Source organism: Oncorhynchus tshawytscha, linkage group LG26 (genome assembly GCF_018296145.1).
Source record: "Oncorhynchus tshawytscha isolate Ot180627B linkage group LG26, Otsh_v2.0, whole genome shotgun sequence".
Classification (NCBI taxonomy): domain Eukaryota; kingdom Metazoa; phylum Chordata; class Actinopteri; order Salmoniformes; family Salmonidae; genus Oncorhynchus; species Oncorhynchus tshawytscha.
The window spans coordinates 46,907,696-46,922,078 of NC_056454.1; positions in this window are offsets into that span (position 1 = coordinate 46,907,696).

A 14,383-nucleotide genomic window follows, 5' to 3' on the forward strand; every position below is an offset into this window, starting at 1 on the left:
GGCTATAAGACCGGTGAGGTCGACCGCCGAACGCCGCCCGAACAAGGAGAGGAACCGACTTCGGCTGAAGTTGTGACAACTTGGAAGAGTTCCAGAGTTCGTTCACACACACCACGGAGGGGGTTTCTACCCAATACTTATACTGTAGCTAGAAAAGTGGGCAAAAAACACACACAACTATAATGCCCTGATAAAATAAAGGATAAATCAACAAAAATACCCCATTGTAAACAGAGGCCAACAAACGGAAGAGATCTATATGTCTTAACAAGGGATGAAGTAGAATTTAGCATCATACTGCAAACAAACGTCTACTCTTAAACTTCAATGGCTCATACAATTCTTAGAAAACCTATTTAACTATATTTGTTCTTGCAAAATACCCAAAATGCTGCCACCAACGGACACCCTGGCAGCAACAACAAGAAAGTAATGAAACAACAACAACAGATGATTCAGTTGGAACTTGGTAAACATGTGTTGGATAGTCATAGCCAGCGAGCTAACATAGCATCCCTCTGTTTGAGTAGGCTAAACTAGCTGCATTTGCTAAGCCAGGACGTATTGGGTTTAAGGTAAGTGGTACGCTGTTCATCTAAAATAGTGTACAAATCTTTAATCGAGGACAATATGATTACATTTAACATGATCACTTAGTTCTGACTTTTCAATGTGACCTCACCTGGGATTTGAACTCACAACCTTTGGATTTGGGGTATGCTGATATATGAGATGCCAAAGTGCCTTCATGTTCTCTATAATTGTAATAATTATAGCACATATAATTTCCAGACTTTTCTACCCAAGACACTTTTTTTTATGGACAAATCTGTTGTGCTCCAGAATCAGGCAGCACAGATCTCAAGGTTCTGGATGGGAATGGAGAATGGTTGGCCTGGACTAACACACAGCGCTGACACGACTTCCTGTGGAAATCATACAAAGGATCTTTCAGGCAGCAAGTTCATTTTATGGCTTCATCTATTACCACACTGTCATTGTTAATTGTCTTATTTTATTTTTTTATACCTCCGCAGGATTCTCCAAAATGGCCCTATCGAATGTGACAGGAAGAAGAGCATTAAGCCTCTAACAAGATGATATCTAAGTTCAATGTCCTACTCCTCTTCTGATTTATCCCTGCAGCAGATCATTTTCCTTTCTGTCATAAAGACCTCTATTAATCAGGGATGCTTATGGAAGCGGTGCATAACAGGCTCCTTGGATTTGTTTTCCCGGTGTTGGCTATTAGGAAGCCAATACTGCCACATGTTCTTCCTAACAAACAAACAAAGATCAAATCTAATACCAGCAAGATTAAGGAAACTATGAGAAAAATAATTAGCAACGATTCAACATGAGCCCCTATCTAAACAATATATGGTAAACTAAATACCAACACCATAATCTATTGCTGTATCATTGATATAAATCTGTGATACATGCAATATTTCCTCGAAAGTAAAAGGGAACAGTAATCTCCTAAAGGCCCTGGGACTAGCTTGCTATAAACTCACTCAAGTGTGATGGCGGTTACTGTGTTTTACCAGACCTTTGCTCCTCTCCCCTTAGAAGACAAACTGCCATGGCTTGAGCTGAAATGATTTCAAATAGATATTCCAAAATGTCTGTCACTAGATTGCTTCCATACATTATTTCTCTTGAATGGGTAGAAAAATAGAGGGTGTAAATCAACAAATGAATCACAACAGCCGCTTTACCAGATGGAAACAGTGTGTGTGTGTGATGTGGTGGGTGTGTGTGTTATAGCTTTATAAATCATCAGAGACCGTTATGGGGTTTAGAGGGTCCTGTCTATTCTATTTTACATGTCTCACTCACCTTGGGACACAGTTGAGCTAGGATAGCTGCTTGCCATGGGTAAGTGCTCCTTTGCAATACTGTACTTAACAGTGGCATACTGTAATGTGCACTGTACTGTATTTCTGTCATTAGATGTGAACAACATGTACAATCCATTTATTAAGGAAAAATCATTCCAATCCGATGTGCCTTTATTTCACATTTCGGATGGAAACAATGAATTGTATTTTTCCGCAATTCGCAATTTGATTATTTGACAAAGTGCTTTGTGTACAATATTTATCAGGAACTTTGAGTTTGAATCAGGATAGGTGAGAAATGTTACATTTCAAACAACAGCTGTATAATTTCAGTCCCAGACACGGTCCCAGACACGGTGGCTACAAAGTCTTGATGTGGTGTTCCATTAAAGAGAGCAGCTGTACAGATTAACCCACTGTGCTGCAAGCCAGCATGATAGTCATGCACATGTGCCACATTTATCTGGATGACTCAGCCAGCCATGCATGACTCAATCCATCTCCGTTTGTTGCATATAGATTTTATGAGATAAAGATATAGAAAAAAAAAGTTCCACAAATGTGCAGAAAATGTGCTGAATTGTAACAACAGATAAATAAAAGAGCTGCTTCCCTGATTTTCATTTCCCAAATGAAAGAGTTAAAGCTTTTTATTGTTCTTTATCACCACAGTGTCATTTAGGGCAGCAGGTAGCCTAGTGGTTAAGAGCATTGGTCTCGTAACTGAAAGAACGCTGGTTGATATCCCCAAGCCGACTACGGGAAAATCCTGTAGATGTGCACTTGTATAAGAGTGTCTGCTAAAATGTAAACATACAAGGACACATTTCAGGTAATCAGGAACCAATATAATTGAGTCCATTGCTTGTGTCCTTGACCTTTGGTTGAACTGCTTCAAGCATAATGTCTACTGTAAAAATATGCTACAGTATTGATTGAACTTGTTAAACGTTTAAAAGGTGGTCTGTAATGTGACTTTGCTTCTACCTGCACATACTGTACTGAACAGTACTGATCTGAACATGTAAACACTGTTGTATTTATTACTACAGTGTGATGGACCCAAGACAATATGCATGAATGTAATTATGTCAATAAAGCTTCAATGGGAAAACAGTTTAATGTTGTTGTCTTCATGGACATTAACTCTGTGCTGCCTTGCTACTAATTGCTATGAATACTTACCAGGTAGTCCTTTACAGACATTGCCAACCATAATTAATAACTTAACAGTCTTTGAGGCCATAATGCTCATCAGTTATTAATCAGAAATGCATTTAGCTGAATAAATAAAGCTTAATGCAATTAATGATGGAATTTGAAATTGGGCTGTGAGAGTAATACTCTGGGGAGAGCCTTCACTTGAAGGTATATTCAACAAATACCTCACTGAAACAGGAACTACTGGAACCCTTGTCACGATAGTCAAGGAACTACTGGAACCCTTGTCACGATAGTCAATTCATAGCCAGCCTACTGCTCTACAAAGGCAAAGCGCAGTAACAACACTTTTGGTCAACGTTTTTTGATCTGTTGTAATGGCCCGGTGTAAAATCTGACAAATGTGGTATTTCATTTTCCTAAATATAGTATATCATGAACCACCAAAATTTACTTGGAAGTCAGATTTTGCAGTCAATTATTTTATGTAGATACTGCATTGAAATGGAACTAACATGATTCACATTGTGTTGACAGAAGTAGCTAGCTAGCTGGCTAGCTATCGTTAACATGCTGGGTGTCTCACGTGATACTCTTGGCTAACGGATATCTTGAGAAAAAGGTTCAAGGAAGATACGACCATCAAATCCCAGCTAACGTTAACTAGCTAGCAAGCGAGTGGCGACCATAGCATATTTGCCAGCTTTAGCTAGCTAGCTAGTCAAGGTTAGAAAACTAGCAAGCTAGCGTGATAGTTTACCCCCAAAAATCTAAACAGATTGCATGGACCCAACAAAATGCCAGCTAACGTTTGCTATGCTAACACTAGCTAACTACCTATGCTAAATCATCCAGAATTCATGTACCCAAAAAAGCAAAACAAGTTGAATGGAAAACTCTCTCTCTCATGTGTTTATATTTTTGATCTACAACACTTTGTTTCTTATGCAGCAATCTTTCATGTTTGTATTTTGCACACTGACATTCTTCACGACTTTCATTGCGCACTGTTACATGTCAGGTAGATGTTATTTCAAATGTGTTGTGCAGATGGTCAGATCTTGACATGATGCCTTGATTCCTGGGATAAATAAATAATTGCACCAATGCATCCCACCCCAAATCAGGAATGTTCCTCAACAGTGAAAGCCTTGCAAGGTTGTATGATGGAATAAGGGTTTGTTTTATGACCATTTTAAGTGGATTTATAAACCATTATTCAACCAAGCTTAATAAGGCTTACAATTTGACAAGCCCGAATGACTCACAATTTCAACCATAACGTTTTATTAATGTGTCTAAAAAATACGAATTGATTGTTAAACTAATCGACATTGTCAAATGCATCGTTCAAATATTTAACAATTTAAAGTATTTATTGATGTGAACCGTTTTTGCCATTGGGCCTGGGCATCAGACTCCAGACCCCTTTATTGCAGAGTTGTGTCAATGAGGTGGTCGTTTTTCAATTGGATAACAATTATGTGGTTTGTGCAGACTGAAATATGGTGTGTTGGGATGCTATCAGAAACGTTATTTGTAACAAAGCATGGTAACAAGCAATCGTTGTTACACCCCAGTAATTGCAGACTGTAATTACCACCAATTAATTACATGTTGTTATTACAGTGTAGCTATGAATTATTACAATGAATTACAGTACTTGTTACAGTAATATCGACCCCTTTAAATGAAGTGTTACCCTTTTTTGCCCTTCACTTTGTTCACAGAAGCTCTCCGCTAAACAGAATCAAGAAGTTCTGTCTGACCTTCACTACCGACCGTTTCAGAACGAAGATAACTACAAATACAAAGTTGCAAAAGTACTTTGCAATTGTTACAAACAACTGAAGAATACAATTATGCTTCAAATGAAAACCGAGATTACTTCATTAAAATATACATAGGGCCTATATAGGCTATTTCAATCATATTTCATGTTCAATCAATTGAGTTCCATTTTGCGACTATAGTCTACTGTCTGTAATTTTTTTTGTCTCAATGTGTTTCATGATGTGTGACAACATGTGCGCAATGATGTGTCAATGCTGTGATTTAGTGCATTATTATTGGGTAAAGCATAAACTAATAAGCCACATCAAACGCCTATTTGCATTCATAGGCGGTAATATCTCGTTAGGAACTGATCCGTCGTCAGTATTGTGGAATAATTATAATGTTAAAGTGAGATATGAATGGAGAAAGCTGGTCCGAGAGCAACGCTGCGTTTCTTTAGATAGCCTACGCTCAGTATCGATACATGGCCTAACAACGCACTTAGCGAGAGTTCTCTCCACGTGCTTGTTTGGGAAACACTTAAAAAGTTGTCTGGTAAATAAACATACACCTGGTAAGATCATCGTAATGCTTTAAGTTACATCGCTGCTGGGAAACGAGGCCCTGAACATGTATTATTAAAACTGTGGAAATGTATTCCAGTAGTCCAGGGCCGGTTTCCCGATAGGGCTGGAATAGGCTTTCCTACAACCACCGAAGAAGTAACATGCGTTCGCCAAATCACCAGGCAGAGAGAACGGTCGATGCGTCGTGTTTCGATACTGATACGATCGAAAAAAAGGGTGTGCTGCTCTCGGATCAGTGTTGTCCATTCAAATCTTACCTTAACATTAAAATTATTTCACAATACTGACGAAGGATCAGCTCGCAGAGATATTGCTACCTTTGCCTGAAAATAGGCCTGAACTTTGATGAACTTCGCCTTAAGTGCTTTTGGAAAACCAAGCCCTGGGATGTGCAACTCTAGTCATTGGGGGCCGGAGTGGTGTCACACTTTTCCCCCATCCCTAGCAAACACAGCTGATTAAGATACAATTTATGCTCGATCCGAAAATATGGTTGGAGGCGCGGTATAGATGGTGGAAAGAAATTGCTACGCCTCGGACAGCACGCAGAGGCCAAATTGAGATCAGTTACACATGGCCATGCGCCTCTCAAATGTTGTGACAGTGCAGAGGGCTCCATATAGCTCCGCATTGACATGACTGGTTGGCAGTAGGTGAGGGTGCGAGGTTTTGTATAAACATAGACTCACTTCCTTGACAACTTCCTTCGGAACAGCTCTGCGCTGCTGCTCCGTGAAGAGCAAGAAGTATGAATGCCCTGTCAACAATCAGGTCCCCCCCAGGACTGGAGTTTTCCACAGTAGACACTAGACAGGGACACAATTGCATGGGCTAGTTTAGACCGGTAAATCTGATTTATTCTAATGACTTGCCTAGTTAAATAAAGGTTACATTTAAAAAAAAAATATATATATACAATAATCTGGACAAGACTTTGGCGCACTGGACAAAGTTTGGCTCTCAATTATTGTTAAACGTGTCAGTGCATGCAACATCCTACCCGAAAATCACTCCCCTGCTCCAGGCATCCATGCATAAGTAATGCTGGCATTATGTTTTTAAAAGGTATTATTCTGCACTTACCTTATCACAAAAACACCTACTCCGTACACATATTCCAGAGTTTGTAATAATGTACACCGTAAATAGGGGGGTTCGGGAGCCTTAGACATTTCTGGAACAAGGCTAAATGCGATTATTAAAGCACCCGTGTGTTTGTGTGAACTTCATGTGATATCATGCTTAATATTTGCATCAAAAGGCAAAACTGCAAAGCATAGCTAATCGCAGTGGTGTAAAGTACTTAAGTAAAAAAATTATTTAAAGTACAATTTAAGTCGTTTTTTTAGGGTATCTGTTCACTATTTATGTTTTTGACAACTTATACTTTTATTTGACTACATTCCTAAAGAAAATAATTTACTTTTTTACTCCATACATTTTCCCTGACACCCAGAAGTACTCATTACATTTTGAATGCTTAGCAGGACAGGAAAATGTTGAATGCTTAGCAGGACAGGAAAAGGGTCAAATTCACACAATTATCAAGTGAACATCCCTGGTCATTCCTACTGCCTCTGATCTGGTAGACTCACTAAACACACATGCTTTGTTTGTAAATTATGTCTGAGTGTCGGAGTGTGCCCTTGGTTTTCTGTGAAAAAGAAATGAAAAAGTAAGTGGTGCCATCTGGTTTGCTTATTATAAGGAATTTGAAATGATTTGAACTTTTACTTTTACATTTGATACTTACGTATATTTTAGAAATTACATTTACTTTTGATTCTTAAGTATATTTTAAGCAAAAATACTTTTAGGCTTTTACTCAAGTAGTAATTTACTGGGTGACTTTCACTTTTACTTGAGTCATTTTCTATTAAGTTGTCTTGACTTTTTATCTCAAGTATGACAATATAGTTGCTAAGTTACAAAATGATCTTGCATGGTGCATACTTAAAAAAAAAATATGATGGGGAGAACTGTGAAAACTCCAGCCATCTATGTCTAAACTAATGATTTTACACAGAAGATCTGAGTGATGATAGGCCTTTTGATATATCTCCCTGATTCATCAAGTCCCTTGGAGTCTTGAGAGATAAAAAAAACAACATGTCAATATACACCTATTAGAGTGGCCAACATCTCTTCCTTTCAGCACGTATTGGAACATAATGGTGTAGACTTGTTAGTCAAGTGTTGTGATATTTAATGGTAAATGGACTCATGAAACAACGATTGCTCGCTGTACATTTCTTTGCCTAATTAATGATTGAATCACAGTAGTAAGGAGCCAGCTGTGACATCATGAGCCTTAGCAATAAATACCAACTGATTGGTTAACCTCATCAAGCTTAGAACCATCACTGGCCTCTTTCACCTGTCACCCAGCCAGTCAGGAGTGAGCAATAGCAACCCTCCAAGGACACCCTGCTTAGCGGTTTCTGCCCTGTTAGCAATGTATAATGGTGATCAAAACGTAGTCAGTGGAGAATCAAGACAACTGTCTGCCCACTACCTAATTGGCCTATTGTTCTCTTTCTGATAAATAGTTCATGACTATTAGGGTTCCTTGGATTTCAGCTCCTTAACAGGCCACAGTAACTACATTTACCAACCAACAGATACCGGGTCTCAAAAGGAGATGGGGAGAAAAATGTTTAATTAATACCATAAAGGCCAATGATTAGTTTGACAGAGGGTTCCAAGCTAACTGTGTGTTCTGTGTGAGCTAACTTGAAGGGAATAACACTGGCAAATTAGCATAACTCTGTATTCACACTCCATGGAGGTGCCCAGCAAACATCTGTTATGTTAGAAATTCAAATAGAATTCCTGTTAGTAGCACTGGCTGTGGTTGTATAATCAGCCATTCTTCTCTGGTCATTTTGAAGCCACTAACAATGCCCCAGTGGCTTAGCGGAACGCCTCCCTCTGGGCTTTCCAATCAGATCTGGCCCCATGTGGACCTGGTCCTAACAACAGGCAAGTTAAAGTGGACACTATGAGGGGGGCTTGGCTTTGTGCTGCCCAGGCTCATTCTCCTCAGACATGACACTGCTGGAGATGGGCAAATATATATATTTTTTATATATATACAGCAGATTAATGAATTCTAAAACACAAGCGAGTGGGTTTTTCACATGCTGGCATACAGCCACTTATTCTGCTGTTCACCATGTGGTTTAATGTCCCATGCCTACCAGAGGTTCCTTTCAGGGTGGGTTGAATGTTCAGGAAGAAGTGATTTATGCCATACAATCTCTGTCAAAAGTGAACATCTGCATGAAATCAGACAGGACAGAGAAGAGGGGTTTCCTACTGTGTTGAAAAGGTTTAATAACCATCTCAACTAAACACACGGGACCCAATAGCTACTTTTACATGAACTATTACCAACACTGCACTCATGGAACACCAATATTGAGCTTTATTAGTTAACTTAGGGCTGGATTCAATCCGTATTCGGAGAAGATCCACATTAAAATGTAAAGGCGATTTCCAAGTGAACCGACATGTGCTGTGTTTATAATGAATGCAGTCTGCGTGAATGCCTGAACATTGCCTTTAAATTTCAATAGAGCTATAATGTGGATCTTCTGCTATACAGATTTAATTGAGCCCTTATAAAAATAAAAAATTGTGAGGGAAAACTTACTTGAAATGTACAGTACTCCTCTGTCATGACCTGCTGATTTAAAACAAAACCAGTGAAGTAACATGTTACATCTATGATAATATTGGACAAAACAACTTTACAATATTAACTCTATGTAAAGCCCTGTAGAGGTTTCCTGTTGTCTTAGAGTAGTTATAACAGCCGTGTGTAAAGATCCTTTCCTGGCTGGTGTCTGATTTCAAGAGTCACCATGTGCACCCTACAGACAGGTTGGAGCATGTGACCTAGACAGCCCTAGTGTTCTCAGAAAGGTCATGCTGAAGAGGATCTCATTGACCCCATCTAGACCTGACATTTAAATGCAAGCTTGTTTATCCTAACACGGAGATTGCCTTTAAATGTCTGGATGCTAAAAATAAACATTTTGTTTATTGATATTGTTCCTGTTGGGCTGACCACCTCTGGAGGTGGACTAGGCCTATCCAGTTGTGTTCCTGATATTATTCTGGTGTGTTTTACCACCTATTGTGGTGGACTAGGCCTATCCAGTTGTCTTACTGTTATCTATTCAGTTTTGCAATTATCTTGATTTGGCTAACTTCCACTTTCTTGTTAATTTCAAAGGACTGTTATAATAACTTTAATTTGTTGCTCCAACATTTGCCAAGTCTATGTTAATGATCATAAAGTAGAATCCATTATCCTTTATGACAGACAACGAGCCTGGGTTTATTATTGAAATTGAGAACTTGCATCGCAGTGCTTGAGGCGTCACTACAGACCCGGGTTCGACCCAGGCTGGCTGTGACCGGGAGACCCATGAGGCAACAAATAAATTGTCCCAGTGTCCTCCGGGTTAGGAGAGGGGTTGACCGGACGGGATTTGCTTGTCCCATCGCGCTCTAGCAACTCCTTGTGGCGGGCCGGGCGTTTGCAAGCTGACTTCGGTCGCCAGCTGGACGGTGTTTCCTCTGACACATTTGGTGCGACTGGCTTCTGGGTTAAAAGAGGAGTGTGTCAAGAAGCAGCGCGGCTTGGTAGGGTCATGTTTCAGAGGACGCATGGCTCTTGACCTTCGCTTATCCCGAGTCCATAGGGGAGTTGCAGCTATGGGACAGGACTGTAACTACCAATTGCATATCACAAAAAAGGGGTCAAAAAAGGAAACGAGAACTTCAGGGACCATTTATAATATAATTGTTTTTTTTGTAACCCAAGAAAATAAAAGGTGAATGATATGGACCATCAAATTAAAAAAACAACATACATAGCAATGCCATTGAAAAGGTATTTAACAGTTCAATTTTAATCAGGCAGGAAAATATAATTCAATTTGGAGTTCATAGAATGTCGGAGGGCAGATTAAATAAAGACTATTGTTTTTAGTTTGGTGTCAATGCACTAATTCTTTAAGCATTTACTACCCTTGCTAACCGCCACCACTCACGTGATACTGCCTTTATGACTTACAACAACGTTGTGACCTTCTCTATTATAATTTAAGTGTATTATTCCCCATAGTGGAATGTCAAGTTTGATTAGGGCAGGGGCGTTATCCTCTGCTTGTAGTGTCCTGATCTCAGCTGTTCACAAAAGGAGGCATGGCCAGTCAAATGAACTCCAAGTTCCCCTGGAAACCAAACTGATGATGTCAGCATGTTGCGGTATGATGTTTCTCCAGCAGTTGCCGACTATCTGAAAGGGTTTGAGCGTGCACTGAAATATGGATTACAGCAAGTGGATGGGCAATTCATCTAGTGTAATTAGATCAACCTAACCCTGGAAAATGTTCTCTTGTAGATCTCTTGCTATAACCCAGCAAAATCTAAATTAATATTGAGAAGCTGTAAAAAAAAATCTATGCTTGTAACGGAAAACACATGTATATTTTTTATCACACTCTAAATGGGGTTAAGTATTTATTTTGTCTAAACTAAGGCTTTCCTCTCAAATGTAAATGTATGAGTGGTGACTCCATGACTGTGATATGGCTTCAGCTTTCTGCTCTCCTTCACTCTGGGACCTCCATTGTAGAAATGTATTTGATAGGTTTTGTTTATCTTTCTTAATGCATTGCAGTCGGGTTCCTCTTTGATGCAGTTCTCTTGACCCCCAAACAATTGAGGTGTAGACAATGGAGGCATAATGATATATCTATGTACCCACCATCTGGAAGAGAAGCTGCATCTGTAGGCCGTCGTTGTGAATAAGAATTTGTTCTTAATTTACTTGCCGAGTTAAATAAAGGTTAAATAAATCAAATAAATAAATAAATCTGTACAATATGCTGGAGCAGAGAGCCTCAGTAATCCGGGGGCAGGGAGTCTCTGTAATCTGGAGCGAGGAGACTCTGTAATCTTGAGCGGGGAGCCTTGGTAATCTGCAGCGGGGAGCCTAGGTAATCTGTAACGGGGTGCCTCGGTAATCTGGAGCAGGGAGCGTCAATAATCTGGAGCCGGTAGCATCGGTAATCTAGAGTGGGAGCCTCGGTAATCTGGAGTGGGGAGCATCAGTAATATGGAGTGGGGAGCCTTGGTAATCTGGAGCCACAGTAATCTGGATAAGGGAGCCTCAGTAATCTGGAGTGGGGAGCCTCTGTAATCTGGAGTGGGAAGATATGTCTATGTCATGGGAAATCTTCTTTTTACTTACAACCTCATGCTAATTACATTAGTCTACGTTAAATCAACCATCCTGGAGGGGACCCACCAATCCTGTAGAGGTAAAAAAAACTGAATAAAAACAGTTGGTTGACATGGGCTAGTTGATCGGGAACTTTCTAACAAGTTATACAGTATAGCTCTCTAAGGTATGCAATGACTAACGTGATTGAGGAACTGATGATGCACTACCCAATTACTTTCAAGAGTAAGTTTAAAGACGGCCTGAGTTCCTTAAAAAAATTAAAATAAAATTTAAAAAACAGCGCCCCTCACATCCCCCCCTACAGACCTATAGTCACATACTGAAAGTGGAAGAAAATCCTTCTTGTTTTATGATTTTTATAGCTCTTCATTTTTTATTCAATGACTAACGTGATTGAGGAACTGATGATGCACTACCCAATTACTTTCAAGAGTAAGTTTAAAGACAGCCTGAGTTCCTTAAAAAAATTAAAATAAAATTTAAAAAACAGCGCCCCTCACATCCCCCCCTACAGACCTATAGTCACATACTGAAAGTGGAAGAAAATCCTTCTTGTTTTATGATTTTTATCACATCTTCATTTTTTTTCTTCAGGAATGAGGAATGTGGAGGAATGTTGAAAAAGGCACAGCTTTTGATCACACACCCAACAGGTAGAACATATGTTTTACCTATGAAAGAAAAAATGATTGAAATACTAATACTAATGTAAGTTATGTGTGCTATCTTATCTTGTACATAGCTCATTGTTTTAGCACTGTCCACTGTATTAGTAGCCTGAATATTACATCCGTGTATTAGTAGCCTGAATGTTACATCCGTGTATTAATAGCCTGAATATTACATCCGTGTATTAATAACCTGAACATTACATCCGTGTATTAGTAGCCTGAATGTTACATCCGTGTATTAGTAGCCTGAATGTTACATCCGTGTATTAATAGCCTGAATATTACATCCGTGTATTAATAGCCTGAATATTACATCCGTGTATTAATAGCCTGAACATTACATCCGTGTATTAGTAGCCTGAATATTACATCCGTGTATTAGTAGCCTGAATGTTACATCCGTGTATTAATAGCCTGAATATTACATCCGTGTATTAGTAGCCTGAATATTACATCCGTGTATTAATAGCCTGAATATTACATCCGTGTATTAATAGCCTGAATATTACATCCGTGTATTAATAGCCTGAATATTACATCCGTGTATTAATAGTCTGAATATTACATCCATGTATTAGTAGCCTGAACATTACATCCGTGTATTAGTAGCCTGAATATTACATATTGTGTAGGTCTGAAAGATGTCCGTATGGAAACTATTGATAAACAATCTCAACAGCGTTCCCAAGACCCCGAAACACACCTAATTTAACATGCATGATGTTTAGCTCCCAGCTGCTGAAATGGGAAAATGCACAAGGCAGGTGCGTTGAGCTCCCGGTGAGGCCAGCCAGGGAATGATATCGAAGTGCAGGAGTGACAGCTATCTAGGTGCTTATTGAGATATCAGAATCAGTCACTGTGAGTTTGATGTATCGTCTAGGCTTTAATGTGGTCACTCTCTGAGCAGGTTATCAGACAACTAACTAGAAATGTTTGTTTATTGATCAGTCAGCTTATCAACCTGCAAAACAGCAAGTTCATCTGAGAATGCTAACTTAACTAACTCCGGTAGGCTACATTTTGAAAGCACCCTAATGCATACTAAATGTTGAAATATTAAAACGTTTTCGGTAAGTGCATTAGTGTTCCAGTTTAACCCTAACTGCTGTTACATATGGTTACGACAGTGTTATAGTAGGACACGTCTCCCAATTCTCCCATGCCTCCCTGTCAGTGCCGTGGTTTTTCTACTCAGCATGCATTAAGACCAATGACAACATGTTTGGATGTCCCCATAAAGCACACCCGTGGAGAATTGGCATGTGGAGAGCTCATCCTATGCAGGTTAATGTTTTTCCATCATGCTCCTTCTTCTGGAAGCACCTCTGCAGAGTGGTCACTAGCTGGCATGCGCCACAAAGCCATACAATCTGATTTTCAACCTAACCCTAACCTTAATCTTAACCACAATGCAAACTCTAATGCTAAACCCTAACCTTAAATGAAGACCAAAAGTACATTTTTGTTTTCATTAATTTTTATAATATATTTAGCCTATTTTTTTTACATGCAGCTGGGTCATCTAGGGGAAATCACCCAGATCCGCTCCCAGGGCAAGATTCATGACAATAAACATCAACTTGCTTATTATACAACGCCAATTACTTGATATGAAAGGCCTGCTTTCCTGTGGAATTCTGGAGAGCCCTGAACAACTTTGAATCAGCCAGTGTGTGTCTCCATGAGCATATAAAATGTTATCCAGATTTACAGGAAGGTTTTCCTCTTAGACTCCATCCCAGGCACCATATCATAAACAAGCAATGTTTGCTTGAGGTTAAATTATACTCCGAGGTCCTGATTTACAATGCTGTCAAGGATCCATTGGTTGTTCCAGTTCTGCAGCGCCTCTGTGATTGGTCATCGGTGAGTTCCAAATTTGGGCACAGCTCTTTAGTTTAGGAGCCGGAGAATTTCTAAATGAACAAATGCATAAATAATGGTGGCTTTATTCAGAGTTAATAGATCAAGAGAAATGAACTTTTCACAGATGCAAATGGCTCTTAGATTTAAGTAAATCCCCCAGACTCCTCTTGATTTGAGGGTAAAAGCATAGCTAGCGCCAATCTTATTTTCCTG